Genomic DNA, 14,224 nt, shown 5'->3' on the forward strand with positions numbered 1-14,224 from the left:
AAACAAATTCTGACCTTGGTATAGACTGCTTCTCTGAAAGTTGTACAGTTCTTTATAGAATTTTTCTAAGATTCTAAGGATATCCCATATGTCATTTAATAACATTCCCCTTTCAGTTTTCATGGTCACAATTTATCTAGACCCCACATTAGATTGGATTAGTTTTAAAATGTATTCTCTTTTACAAGTAACTGTAAATTGTCAACAAATGATTATATGAAACAAGTGAAATCTGAATATAAGCAAATATATAAAACTAATAAGAGTTCTTTTCTTTTTTTTAGATTATTGAACTGGTTCTGTACCAGTTAGGATGGGATTGTCAGGTAAGTATAATATAAATGGTTACTGATGATAACAATTTAGATATGATATTACTCTCAAGATTTTGTCAAAGAATTTGATCCTTTTCATGTTTTATTTTCCAGATGATGGGGAAGTTAAATGTGTTTTGTGAGTATTTGTGATACTTTTCTTTTGTCTGCCTTTTCTTTGTAGTTATATGTTTATATGTTTCTCTCAGTTTCTTCTTGTATTCTCTCTCTATTTGTCTATGTTCCTTACTTTTGTCTTTTTTCTCTCCTGTTGACTGTTTGTTTTTTTTCTTCTCTAAATCTTTCACTCTGTGTCTCCTTCTTTGCATGTGTAGTGTCCCTCTTTATTCCTGCTCTTTTGGTCCAATGATTTTTCTTTCTGTCTAAATAGATTTTTGTGTTGTTTCTTGTGTGCGCACTTAGCTGTAAACTGGACACTAGTGCAGCTTGTGGAAACAGCTAGAGTTCACAACTAGAGAACAGAGATTTGTCTCCCTACCACAGCTATGGGGTACCATTTGAGAGCATAGCTGACATTTACGGCATGTGTAGCTAGGAAGTTCAAATTGTCTCTTATTCTCCTTCGGGATCCTGTTGGTCTTCTTCTTGGTGGTTTTGTACAGGAACCCTTCTATGCTATTTTTAAATAAATTACAGGGGAAAGAGACTATACTAATGCACAGATCTTCAGAGAAAAACTAGAGTTCCCATTATGTAGTTCAGAAGACTTACTTATTGTACTGTTAACTAGCATGTTTCTCAAAATAAATAGATAATTATGATTTGATTTCCTAATTCTAAATTGTTACTAACGGACCCTGATGTGAGTAATGATATGGATAGTGTCTTTCATTCTCTTTCTCTTGTAATTTGTGAGTTGTCTATGTCAGATGAATAAATCCCTCGTGATTGTAGATCAGTAGTTGAATGTATAAATGCAAGGATTCATTAAGTATTTAATCTTTTTACTTTTAGTTTCAGGCCAAGATCTCTTATACAAACTAAGGGCCTCTTAAAAAAATGTCAGTGCTCTTTTATACCTCAACCAACACTTAAAGAAATAATCATTTGATTTCCCTTTTTCTTTAAACACTGGAAATCTATTAAACTCCAAATCTGTTTTAGTTCTGGCAAAATGTTTCTATGGAGTTTTCCTAACTCTTATTTAGCTATTTTATTAACACCTTTTCAAAATTATTAGAAGTTCTGAAACTCCATGTCTTAGAGTTCAGAGTTTCAGTGGATAAGGAAGAACTATTATTTTCTTTCCTGATTCATATAAATAGACAGGACTTCTTTATGCCAATTATTTCCAGGAATATACTGAGGTGTTTGCAAATCTTTCCCAGTCTCATGGTTGGGATTCTTATTCTGGATCTAATAATTAATTTTTTAATATTAACTATTACTACTCATGTCTCTTACCTTGACCGTTTTCAAGTGATACTATATGAACAATTTAAATAACATTCATACTCTCTCATTCACTCACAAGTGTGTTTATATAATCTTCTGTGTTTCTTTAACTTTAAATGTGACTCTTTATAGGCTTCTGTGAAAGAGGCTCCTCAGAACACATCTACTGTAACTGTGCAGAATTCTATAACTATAAAAATCTTTTTCATAAGTTGGTATCCTTGCCCCTTCTATTGTCAAAGGGAAAGGTAGTCCCCAAGGGGTACTATAGCATGGAGTTATGATGGACTACATACACTAATATTCCCCTGCCACAGGTGGAAATGAATGGTATTAATTTTTGATGACATTAGTTCTGAGGTAAATGTCCTCAGATACTCCAGGAGTGATGGTCGCTGCACTGCCTTGGTGTTATTACACTGTCTGTCTCACCCTGTTGTTTCAGTCAGCACCAGTTGCCTAGATAATGGATTGTTTTGCTGTTTTAAACTGCTTGGAATGTTGCCAAGCCATGCAAACACTATGCTTGAGCCATCAAAGGCTGGACCAGATCTGTAAAACTCTCCTGACTGGAGTCAGTTTTACCATGAAATTTGAGTTTTAAAAATATTTTTCCCTCAGAAATTATCCACATCTTTTAATATGGATTGTAGTGTCAAAATTGCTTTTTCAAATTTTAATAGGAATAAAAGCCAGTTTAGAGATTTGTATTCCCTATAATGATGTCCCCTTATGTGTATTTGCTTAGTTTTACCTGCTTATATTTGTTCTTACTCATTTTACGTGAGCACAGAAGTCACCATATGTTTTAGCCTTTTTAACCCTTGGAAACCTCATTAGACTCCCCTGACTCTTCCCCAAGAGATGAAATGAAAGCGGCAGGAGAAACTGCCCACCATCTCCACCTCTTTCCCCCAGCACTGTGGGAGACCCTCAGTAACATCCCCCTGGTTGCTCTGTCATGAGCTATGTCCCTGCCTCCGCACCCTGCCATGGGAAGCTCTCCCCTCTTCCTATGGCTGCTTCCTCAATGCAGCATAATGCTTCTGCCTCAAACTCTCTCCTTTGCAGCCATGGGATGGACCCTCAGGGAAGGAAAGAAAAGAGGGAAAAACAAAGGTCTCTGCATACAACTCTGCCTTACTTTCCAGACTACCAGTTCCTCCACCCAAGCTAACCAGAGAGGCAGAGTGTCTCCCTTCTGCCAGGTAATTTAATTCATTTTAAATTCAGTTTCTTTGTTTTCTCCCAGGTTACAATACCAAAGCACAGCATCTCTGTAGGGCATGTAGACTGGAACAAAACGATACAACTTCCCAAGAAAGAATGTAGAGTTTCCATGAGTAATCCTGAAACACTAAAAAACTTTTGTTCTTGTACATAGGGTGCTTACCACTGCATAGGGCCTGCAGGATGTCAGTCTTATGCACAAAATAAAAAAATGTGTGTAATTACTACTCGCGGTCTGGTCGCCGAATCTTCTTGAGGCCTAGGTGTTGTGCATCCTCTATTTGAAAGTGGCCATTTTGCTCTCCTAGAATTCCTCAAGGAATTGCTCTCACACATTCCTCAAGGAGCTCTCAGAGCTCACCATCCTGTATGCTGTTCGGGATGCCAATAAAGCAGAGATTGTTGCAGTGAGAACTGTTCTCCAGATCCCCATAAAGCGCAATGTTGTTTTAATTGTTGAAAGATTCCAGGATACCTCGCGTACCTCATCCCTGTACGTTGGAAATTCTTTGCTGAGCCTCGGCTTCTCTCTGCCCCATCTCTGCAAGTGAAGAGGTGAGCTTTTACAGTTTTCCCATAGTTTGGTCAAGTTTATCCAATTTAGACTCCAGTGCTTGCACTACTGCAGATGTTAATTTGGCAACAGTCACTGCTGTAAATTGGGCTGCATCCAGAGGTGTAAAAGAAACATCAGCCACCATCTTTTGTTCCATTGATTGATTTTTTTTTTCTGTCTGTTTTCTAGCAGCTTGAGTATTCACAGCCACTTCAGCACAAGGCAAATGTGGAAAGACAATATTCCAAAGTTCCCAATATAATCCTTGGGTAATGGCAGTTGGACTGGGGTTGGATTAGGCCTAGTAGCACTCAGAGCTCCACAGGTTCATATCCTATCACGCTCACATCATGTGACCTCCCAACACCCCTACCCCCCTGCTGTTACTTTCTCTGTTTGTTAGCTAATGTAGTATAGACAGGAACTACCAGCTGACTGGCCAATTGATCCTTATCTGTTGTCATCCACTATGCTACTATGTTTTCCACACAGTTGGATTAACTATGCAATCACAATCATCATTATTATCTTTATTACCCAGAAGAATTTTCGCTCCAGGAGAGACATTGAGTTTCACTTTTATATTCTGTTCCCCTAAATATAGCCTTAACTATTAGCCAAACAGCTATTATATAGATCATTTAACAAATTAATTTCAATAACAGATGTTATATCAATATTATCAACCCACGCAGGTTGATATTGTTTGGTGCTTCAACTATATCCTTTGTTCAGGAGATAAATATCTTCTTAACTTTGTTAACGTGTTTTACAAATACATTCCTCTTGTCAACAATTGATGAGATAACATGAATGCTGCAATTTGTCTTTTCAAAGTAGTATTATTCTGACAATTTGACATAAGGAGGAAGAAGAAAGATGCTCAATTATTTCCTCCACAGACTTTCACAGTTCATGATGTTATATCCTGTCCAAAGAGGGAATATCCATCCATGTGAGTTTATGGTTAGACTTTACAGAGAAGAAGGAACATCCTGAATGGTCCAATGAAGTTTAACACTTTTCCACTTATGGCTTAATTTTCAAAGCCATTTACCTACATAAAGTGGATTTTATGCATGTAAATGGCAGTTACACACAAAGCCTGGTCTCAATGCATTAAAAGTATGCATTTAACCAGATTACATCCTTTATCAAAAACTGTTCCAGGATGCAGAGTTGGAACTTCATATGCTTACTTTTTGATTTTATAAAAAGGTGAGTAAGCTGACACAATTAAGAGGAAATGTAACTTAATGTGAGTCAATTTGTGTGTGTTCCTGGCTAATTATTCATGCATTATCAAAGTGAAATAATGCACGTTTGCTTTGAAAATGTTGATTGCAGTCTGCCTATACAAATTATTTACAGATTGTAACCCTACCTACATACTTATAAATTACCCTCTCTTTAAAAAAAAAAAAAAGAAAAGAAAGGCAGATTAGAAATAACAGACATCAGACTTGCACGTTTTTGATTCTATTTTAAAATATATGTGCTGTTCAGAGTGAGATTTCTTTTATTTTTTAAGACAAACTTGTAAATTGGATTTGAGATACTACTGTGAGCAGAATTCACATACTATCCTACCTGTTAGAGACCATCTGATTTTGCATCTAACATTTCTTTTCAGATAGAATATAGAAAGCTTCTCTTGTAATTCCAGAAATGTTATATACCCAAGCTTAGACTTTCCACCTTCTGCAAGCAATGGTTTCTCTTGTTGGATTTGTCTGACAACCGGATGACTCTTTTCTGTAAGAAGGAGTATCTATAAGAGATTGCATCAGTTAAGGTGATAAGGATGTTATGGGGGATAGAGTTAAAAATAAATAAATCAAAAATCATATTTACTCTCCTTTTAGTTTTCAGCAGCCATGAACCAACTGCCAATGGCTATAGGGACCTAAGGAGAGAATTTTTAAAGGAGTTTCACACCTAAAAATAGCATATATAACTATATGCTCTTTTATAAAGAGTGTACTTGTAATTTCCATTTCATTCATACATTTTATCAGCAAAAAAAAAGAAGGTCTAAGAGCGTTCCGCGATGGGGTTTCAAAGTATGCATGGTAATTGCTATTTTGTAAGAAGTATATAACGTATACATTGCCAAACTCATTTATACAATTGCATACTGGCTACATGACTTATGGAAGTGAAATCAGAATTGTCTGTTATCTAAAGTTTTTGGGTTGGAAGTCTGGGTGAACTGGTGGGGGTCTCAGGTGAATTCCAAGAAGGTCTAGGTGAAATGGAGAAGGACATGGTGAATTCAAGGAGGTATTGGCAAATTGATAATGCCAAGTAAGCATGCAAGTATTTTCAAAATGCTATACTTGCATACATAAAATACATGCCTCCAAGTTTAATTCTTGGTGATTATTTGTGCAGTATCATAACTCTTTTATTTGTAAAATATATATGCATACAGTATGTTTATAAAATGGGTAAAGAAAGTATGCATTTTCTTACATTGGAAATATTTGTGTATACTGAAACATACACAGTTTATAAAATACTATCACTAATCTTTGCTTATTCATTTATGAGTGCAAACATACACAGTTTATAAAATACTAACACTAATCTTTGCTTATCCATTTATGAGTGCAAACAAACACAGTTTATAAAATACTATCACTAATCTTTGCTTATCCATTTATGAGTGCAAATGCTATACTATAGATAGATTTCAAAGTTAGGCTCTAACCACTTTTCCCATAAACACAAAATAGGAAAAGCCCTTCAGCCGAATTTTAAATCGGCCACGCATGTAAAAATAGCCACTTACGCATGTTGCCGGGCCCTGTGTGCGCTGCACGCATTTTCAAAAGGGCCCGGCCACACGTGCAAATAGTGAGACACGCACAAGTGCCAGGCCCTGAGAAAGGGTGGGCTAGGGGGGTGGGGAGGAGAGGGATGAAGGCCAGCCGGGACAGTGGCCGTTAGCAGCTGCCCTGGGGAAGCATACGCCGGCCAGCTGCTGTTGCAGGTAAATTACTTCTACTCCCGAGGAGCAGTAAGTAATAAAATAAAAAAATAGAGGCAAGGTAGGTTAGGTTTAGGAGGTGGGGAAGAGAGAGGAAGGGAAAGGAAGGTTAGGCAGGGGGTTAGGGAACTGGGGCAGGCCCAATTGCGTTGCCCCAGTTCACGTGCATGTAATAAAATCGGTGCGTCTATATTTATTTATTTATTTAACACTTTTCTATACCGACCTTCATGAAAAATTTCATATCAGATCGGTTTACATGTAACAAAGGGTATAACTTAAACAAGAACAATTCACTAGAAGCGGAAGTTACATATAACAAGGGTAGATAACTTGGAGGCTAGGCTAGTCAGAGGTATAGGACAGTGTAACTGAAGAGAACTAGAAAAGGCAATGGAACAAAAGAAACGGCGGCTTAATTATAATGTCTAAACATAGCGGGGCATTAGCCGGTAAAGCAGAGTCCTGTCCGGTTGACAATTAATGGCTTAGAAAGTTAGGGGAAGGCCTGGAGGAAGAGCCAGGTCTTATATGCACGCGCCGGGAACCGTGAGCACATGGACGCACGCATGTATGTTTTAAAATCTACCCCCTTTAGTTTATCAGGCCCCTAGTGCTGCTGCAGTAAATGTACTGCTGTAGGAAGGCTCAGACAACCCACTAGAAGAAGAGTTATCACTGTAAGCTAGATTTTAAAAGACGCGCTGATTTTATAACATGGCACGTTGGCGCACTCGTGTTATAAAATACGATATCCATGCGCACATGCGTGGTGGATTTTAACATCCGCACACACACGTGCAGGTGGATGGCCTTCTCCATGCACGGGGGGGGGGGGGGGGGATTTTAAAAGTCCACATGCGACGATGGAAGGCTTAAAAACTTGGCTATTCAAGCAAGCCTACCAAACAGAGAAGGGGAAACAGTGAGGCAGGCGAAGTGAGAGGTATGAACAAATAAAGTGTGTAGCTATATTTCTATCTGTTTTTACTCTACCTTCTCGTTCTTCACCAGAAGAGAAATTGACACTTATAAAGTTAGAATTGTTTTTAAACTGATAATTCCTGGACAGTATTGTGTCACAAACCAATTATATCATTTAGAAAACTATGTACCGAATCATTTTCAAAGTGGACCTATGCACATAAGTCTGCTTTGAAAATTGGTGCTACTTATGCTCATTTTTGGTAGTGAACTTATGCATGATGTAACATAGGTACACCCAAAATAGTTTTAGCAAGTACTAAAAGGTAAAAAAACAAAACAATATATTGTTTTGTCATTTTGTTTTGAAAGTGACCTGAAACAAAACAAAAAATGTTGCCGATATTTGCATGTCATTTCAAAATGAAAGCACATCCCTACCAAAAATAGCTTTCATAGCCTATGACTATTATTAGTTTGTAAACTAACCCATAAAAATGTAGCTTCTAGAAGAAGGGGACATTTGTCAAACCTATCAACTCGCTTACCTAATGGTTAAGTAGAAGGAGATGTCTTAAGTCTACCCTGCAGTTCTGGGAGAGGGCAGTGTTAACGGCAGAATTCAGGGAACCTCTGGACTCCATAAGAATATAATAAATTGTAAAGGGATAAATAAAATTATAAATTTGGCCTGACCTGACTTTGCCCCTTTATTGTCTTGATGCCTTAGATGATGTTGCTTGTAGTGCTGGGTACCCATGCCAATGAGTGGGCATCAGTGATGACACAGCATAGTTGGCTGGCAATGTCCAGTGAAGTGGCCCATGCCCATGTGAGAGCTGAGACTCACCTGGCAAAAGGAGCAGATTGTTATAAAGGGCTGTAATAGCTCATGGCTGCTCAGGCTTATGGGAGAGTCTGATTTTTTTTTGTTTGTGTGTGGTTATTATCATGCCCTTGAATTAAAAAATGGAGCTAGTGGCAGTGAAGGCAGGAGGAAGGGAGAGTACATGGCCCAAAGCAGAAGACCAGATGAAATGGGAATTTGGGGCCAATCAATGGTGAAGGGAGAGAGTGAGAGGAAACTCTGCTGCTACTGTTTGGTCTCACCTCCAATTCTGGACTGCCTCAGATGGAGCCAGACAGCGCCAGGAGTATCAGCATTGAGCCTCATCACTGCTGAAGCTGACGTGGAGCTGCTCTGGGCTGGTGGCACTGTACATGTATGGACTGTGAATCTGGAAGTAGTATCAAGGTCGCAGTGCCACTGAGCTATTGGTGGCAGGAGGGGGACGAATAATAAAAATAAATAAATAAAGAGGGTGGGGAGTCAAGAATATTGGTACGGAGCTGTAGATAAGCCTCTGTCATACCTTAAAGGGCCCTTGCAAACCTGGACATGAGGACCATGTTTGCAGAACTGCTAGCCACCAAGGAAGTTTTGTGGTCCCATGGGAAAGCTCTCTCTGCCAATTGTAGAAGTCTGGGAGATAAGTTGGGTACCAGACAAAACTGGAAGTAACTAGAGGGTCAGCAGAGAACACCAGGGACCTTGGGTAAGCTTCCATTGCAATATAAAATATCTGGACATTTATTTGGCCACAAAAGGCTCTTTCAACATTGCTCAGAGAGGGTTATCACACAATATAGTTCCTATAGGAGAACAAAGGTAGGAATCATGAGGATTCCTCTACTATGTCAATCTCCTAAAAGTGTGTCACTAATACTGGAAACAGGTATAAGGACACACTGGGAGTCATTTGACTGGCTTCTGGGTGGAAATTGGGAATATCTTTGACTATCTAGAATTCTAAATCATTTTTTAAACTTAAATATACCTCTGGAAGTATGGAAGAGGAACTCAGAAGTATATTTTAGGAATTTTAGAGATTGGATAAGGAACTATTTTTTTATGTGATGTCATTGAGGGAAGAATTCTTTGTAAGATGTCTAAAAATTATGGATGGAGAGAGTTGATTGACGGAAATGCAGCAGCAGCAGCTTTTGAGAATTTCTTTGTGTGAGAAAACACTGAAAGTGCTAAGTTTGTGAAGAACACAATGTTTACAGTATTGGGAAGAGAAGAATAGAGTGAAAATCACATAGCATTTCATTTGACTGTGTGAATGAGATAAATGAGTGGTTTTAAAAGATATAAAAAAAGTTACTTGAATCAAGGTAAGAAAACCAATTAAAAATAAGAATATAGAACACAGACATGTAAGTTTTGTTTGTTCTTAATCAGGTTTGCAAGGTAAAATATTAGAAATCTATATGACTGAATATTGACAAACTCAAAACAAATTGTAACCTTTAGGGGGGTTATTAATTCCCAAAGCACTCAAATTAATTTATTTATCTTCAGGGTCTGCTCCAGTTAGCAATTCCATCCCACACTTGACTCTCAATTCCTGGGGGGAGGGGGGGATTATTTTTATGGGGGAAAGCTCTCGCTTATGGCCCGGACGTTGTAGCAGTGTTCCCAGTTTGTATGAACTGTAGATGCTTCTCATGGTGTGAGAGGTTGTAAGAATTCCGACAGGACCAGGTCTGGGTATTAAATAAAAGTTTACTGATCAATACTCATAAATTAAAGTCCATCCATCCATAATATTGAAGTTAATTTGAATGTTGGTACATGTGTGGCTCTAGGTAGGTAGGTGTCCTTTTTCAGGTATCTGGGTAGCCCCATGTTGATTTTTAATAGAGATGTGAATCGTGTCCTCGATCGTCTTAACGATCGATTTCGGCTGGGAGGGGGAGGGAATCGTATTGTTGCCGTTTGGGTGTGTAAACTATCGTGAAAATCGTTAAAATCGTAAGCCGGCACACTAAAACCCCCTAAAACCCACCCCCGACCCTTTAAATTAAATCCCCCACCCTCCCGAACCCCCCCAAATGCTTTAAATTACCTGGGGATCCAGCGGTGGTCCAGAACGGCGGCGGTCCGGAACGGCCCCCTCAATTGAATCCTGTTGTCTTCAGCCGGCGCCATTTTGCAAAATGGCCGCCGCAAAATGGCGGCGGCCATAGTCCAAAATGATTCGATGCAGGAGGTCGTTCCGGACCCCCGCTGGACTTTTGGAAAGTCTTGTGGGGGTCAGGAGGCCCCCCCAAGCTGGCCAAAAGTTCCTGGGAGTCCTGCGGGGTTCAGGAAGCGATTTCTTGCCGCGAATCGTTTTCCGTACGGAAAATGGCGCTGGCAGGAGATCGACTGCAGGAGGTCGTTCAGCGGCAGTCCAGAACCCCCGCTGAACGACCTCCTGCAGTCGATCTCCTGCCGGTGCCATTTTCCGTACGGAAAATGATTCGCGGCAAGAAATCGCTTCCTGAACCCCGCTGGACTCCCAGGAACTTTTGGCCAGCTTGGGGGGGCCTCCTGACCCCCACAAGACTTGCCAAAAGTCCAGCGGGGATCCGGAACGACCTCCTGAGTCGAATCGTTTTGGTCTATGGCCGCCGCCATTTTGCGGCGGCCATTTTGCAAAATGGCGCCGGCTGAAGACAACAGGATTCAATTGAGGGGGCCGTTCTGGACCGCCACCGTTCTGGACCACCGCTGGATCCCCAGGTAATTTAAAGCATTTGGGGGGGTTCGGGAGGGTGGGGGATTTAATTTAAAGGGTCGGGGGTGGGTTTTAGGGGGTTTTAGTGTGCCGGTTTTCCTGCCCTCCCCCTTCCCCCGATTTACGATTTTTTAACGATAAATCGGGGGAATTGGTATTGTATCGTGGCCCTAACGATTTTTGACGATTTAAAATATATCGGACGATATTTTAAATCGTCAAAAAACGATTCACATCCCTAATTTTTAATACTCCCATCATACCCAGAGCTGTGAGGGAATCCTAGTGTAGGGGTCCTAAGCTTTACTTCAAAAATCCTACCTTTGATCCTCTTCTCCTCGGACACCCAGCCTGCCCTGGTCCCTTAGTCTGTGGAGATATAAAGGGGTCTCCTGCTCTTGTTCCTCCTTTCCTAGAGGTTATTTCATCCTTTATTTATTAATATTTCTGGGAGACTTCTCCTAGGAAAAAGTTTATGGGATCAGGCAAGTTCTCAGCTCTGCAGTCCCAGCGGGAAAGGGGGATTCAAAAACCTCCCCACTCTGCTAACATCTAAAACAAAAATACTTTAAAGGTTAAACTGGATACATCTTCTGCCCTCTCTGTCTCTCGCAGCAGGATCCATCACTGGTGCTTGCCCACCTAGGGTTTAGAGAGGGCTCACAGGTCTCTGGTCCCTTGGTGAGATCCCTTTTGCCCCTAAAGGGTATCAGACTTAAAATCTATCTCTCTGTAAATTAGAAGAAGGAGCCTCTGGCAGGGAGTGTATGGTGAGGCATGACTTCTAAAAGAAACTCTATCTGGATGAAGCTGGGCGGCCTCAGCAAAGTGTAAAATTGAGACATCCTTAATCTTCAACTGCTTCCTCAAACTGAACCCAAAGTGTATTGAAATGGTTGGACTACATAGTCTTCAGGCCAGTGGCGTAGCCACGGGTGGGCCTGGGTCTAAGTTGGGTGGGCAGCTGGCACCCAACTGGCACCGGAACTACAAAGCTGTCGTGGGATCCCATCCCCACGACAGCGAACAAGAGAACCCACGCCTCATGCGCCATCACTGCACACATGGGGAAGTGCTGCTGCGGCCGTAAGGCCAACTGATCTTCCTGTTTGGGGGGGGAGCGGAAGCACCACGCACAGCTTCCGCTTCCTCCCCCCCAAACAGGAAGATCAGCTGGACTCTCCTGCTGCCACCAGCCTCCTGCTACCTTCGGGCCATATGGCCCGCCGAACTTCCTGTTTGGGGGGGGGGCGGAAGTGCAGTGCACAACTTCTGCTTCCTCCCCCTCCCCCCCAAGCAGGAAGATCGGCAGGCCATATGGCCTGACCCCGAAGATAGCAGGAGGCCAATGGCAGCAGGAGAGGCCAGCGGATCTTCCTGCTTGGGAGGGAGGAAGCGGAAGCTGTGCACATGCTTGAATGTGTATGTGTGGATGAGAATGGGAGTCTGGGTTTGTGTGTGTGGGTGAGAATGGAAGCTTGAATATGTGGGTGAGAATGGGAGCTTGAATATGTGTCTGTGTGGGTGAGAATGGGAGCCTGGGTTTGTGTGTGGGTGAGAATGGGAGTCTGGGTTTGTGTGGGTGGGTGAGAATGGAAGCTTGAATATGTGGGTAAGAATGGGTGCTTGAATGTGTATATGTGTGGGTGAGAATGGGACCTTAAATGTGTGTGTATGGGTGAGAATGGGACCTTAAATGTGTGTATGTGTGGGTGAGACTGGGAGCATGGGTGTGTGGGTGAGACTGGGAGCATGGGTTTGTGGGTGAGTATGGGAGTCTGGGTTTATGTGTGTGGGTGAGAATGGGTACCTGGTTGTGCATCTGTGTGTACATAAGAATATAAGCCTGGGGAGGGGTGAGAAAGTGAGAGCTTGTATGTGTGTCTGCAGAGAATGTGAGCTTGTGTGTGTGTGGTGGGGGGGGGAGAGAGCATATGAGAGTGAGAATGTGAGTGTGTGAGGGGGAGTCTGTGAGAGAAAGCATGCATGTGTGTGTGTGTGTGTGTGTGTGTGTGTGTGTGTGTAAGGGAAGAAGACAGTAATAGAAGAAAGACACTCAAAAGGAATTAGGAAATGAGCGACAAGGGAAAAAATGGCAAAAAGAGACCAGGACCAACTGATTAGAAAAATACAAAGATCAGAAAACAAAGGTAAAAAAAAAATTATTTTGAGATGTTAGCAATTTAAATATAAGCAACACAACCGTTCTCTCAAAATTTATGGACAGGTAGTAGCCATGTATAAAATCATAATAATAAGAAGGCTAAAATACCACAAATCACCGTGAATTATGTTTGTATCATTAAGTAGACCTCATACTTAGGTGTAGATGTGAATGCTATTCTGCATAACGTTTTACACCAGTAGTATAATCATGGGTCAGAAAATAATTTTATATGCTTAGTGAGTCCAAAGTGAAAAGAATTCAAAGTTGATGTAGCATGACATTTTCTCATTGTATTCATTGTTGCAGAATTTCTTAACTCATCATAGCTGACAACATTCAATTTCTTAAGATAATGTAGCTACTTAGCTTCTTTTGCATGTGAAGAAACGCCTGAGAGTTAAAGATGTTACAAGGCTCGAGGTGTACTAGCCCGACACGGATCGTGTTTCGGCGTCTGCCTTCATCAAGGAGCCGAATGTATGTGAGATGATTTTCATGGCATTTTCACCAACATGGAAGTAATACGTTTCATCACATTCCTACATTATGTTAAGAAATTGAATGTTGTCATTACTATGATGCATTAAGAAATTCTGCAACAATGAATACAATGAGAAATGTCATGCTACATCAACTTTGAATTCTTTTCACTTTGGCTCACTAAGCATATAAAATTCATTTCTGACCCATGATTATACTACTGGTGTAAAACGTTATGCTGAATAGCATTCACATCTACGCCTATGTATGAGGTCTACTTAATGATACAAAAAAACGTAATTCACTGTGATTTGTTTTGTTGATAATCTGTTGTACTTTAGCCTTATTATTACGAGCAATTTAAATATGTCATCTTTGAGAATGTGTATTTCTTATATTTTTGTATTTTGCTCTTTCTTAAGTATTCCACTGTTCAGAAATTTTAGTTTCTCAGGCTTTCAATTTTGGTTTTATCTGCATGTTTCTGTTTCTAATTTATAGTCTCTTATTTCTTTATTAGGTAAGGGTCGGTCTCAGTTTTGCCTGTGTGTGACAGAAATGCAGTATTTCTGCTAGTGT

The 14,224-nt window shown here is 40.6% G+C and overlaps 1 long non-coding RNA gene across 1 annotated transcript; it reads left to right on the plus strand.

Moving 5' to 3' along the window:
• The first annotated feature begins 284 nt into the window (after nt 1-284).
• LOC115099379 lies at nt 285-2,915 on the plus strand. The gene is made up of 3 exons (XR_003858762.1): nt 285-326; nt 429-453; nt 2,802-2,915. It is a non-coding gene; the product is annotated as an uncharacterized LOC115099379 (long non-coding RNA).
• Nucleotides 2,916-14,224: the final 11,309 nt, after the last annotated feature.

This window comes from Rhinatrema bivittatum, chromosome 9 (assembly GCF_901001135.1).
Source record: "Rhinatrema bivittatum chromosome 9, aRhiBiv1.1, whole genome shotgun sequence".
In the NCBI taxonomy this organism is placed as follows: domain Eukaryota; kingdom Metazoa; phylum Chordata; class Amphibia; order Gymnophiona; family Rhinatrematidae; genus Rhinatrema; species Rhinatrema bivittatum.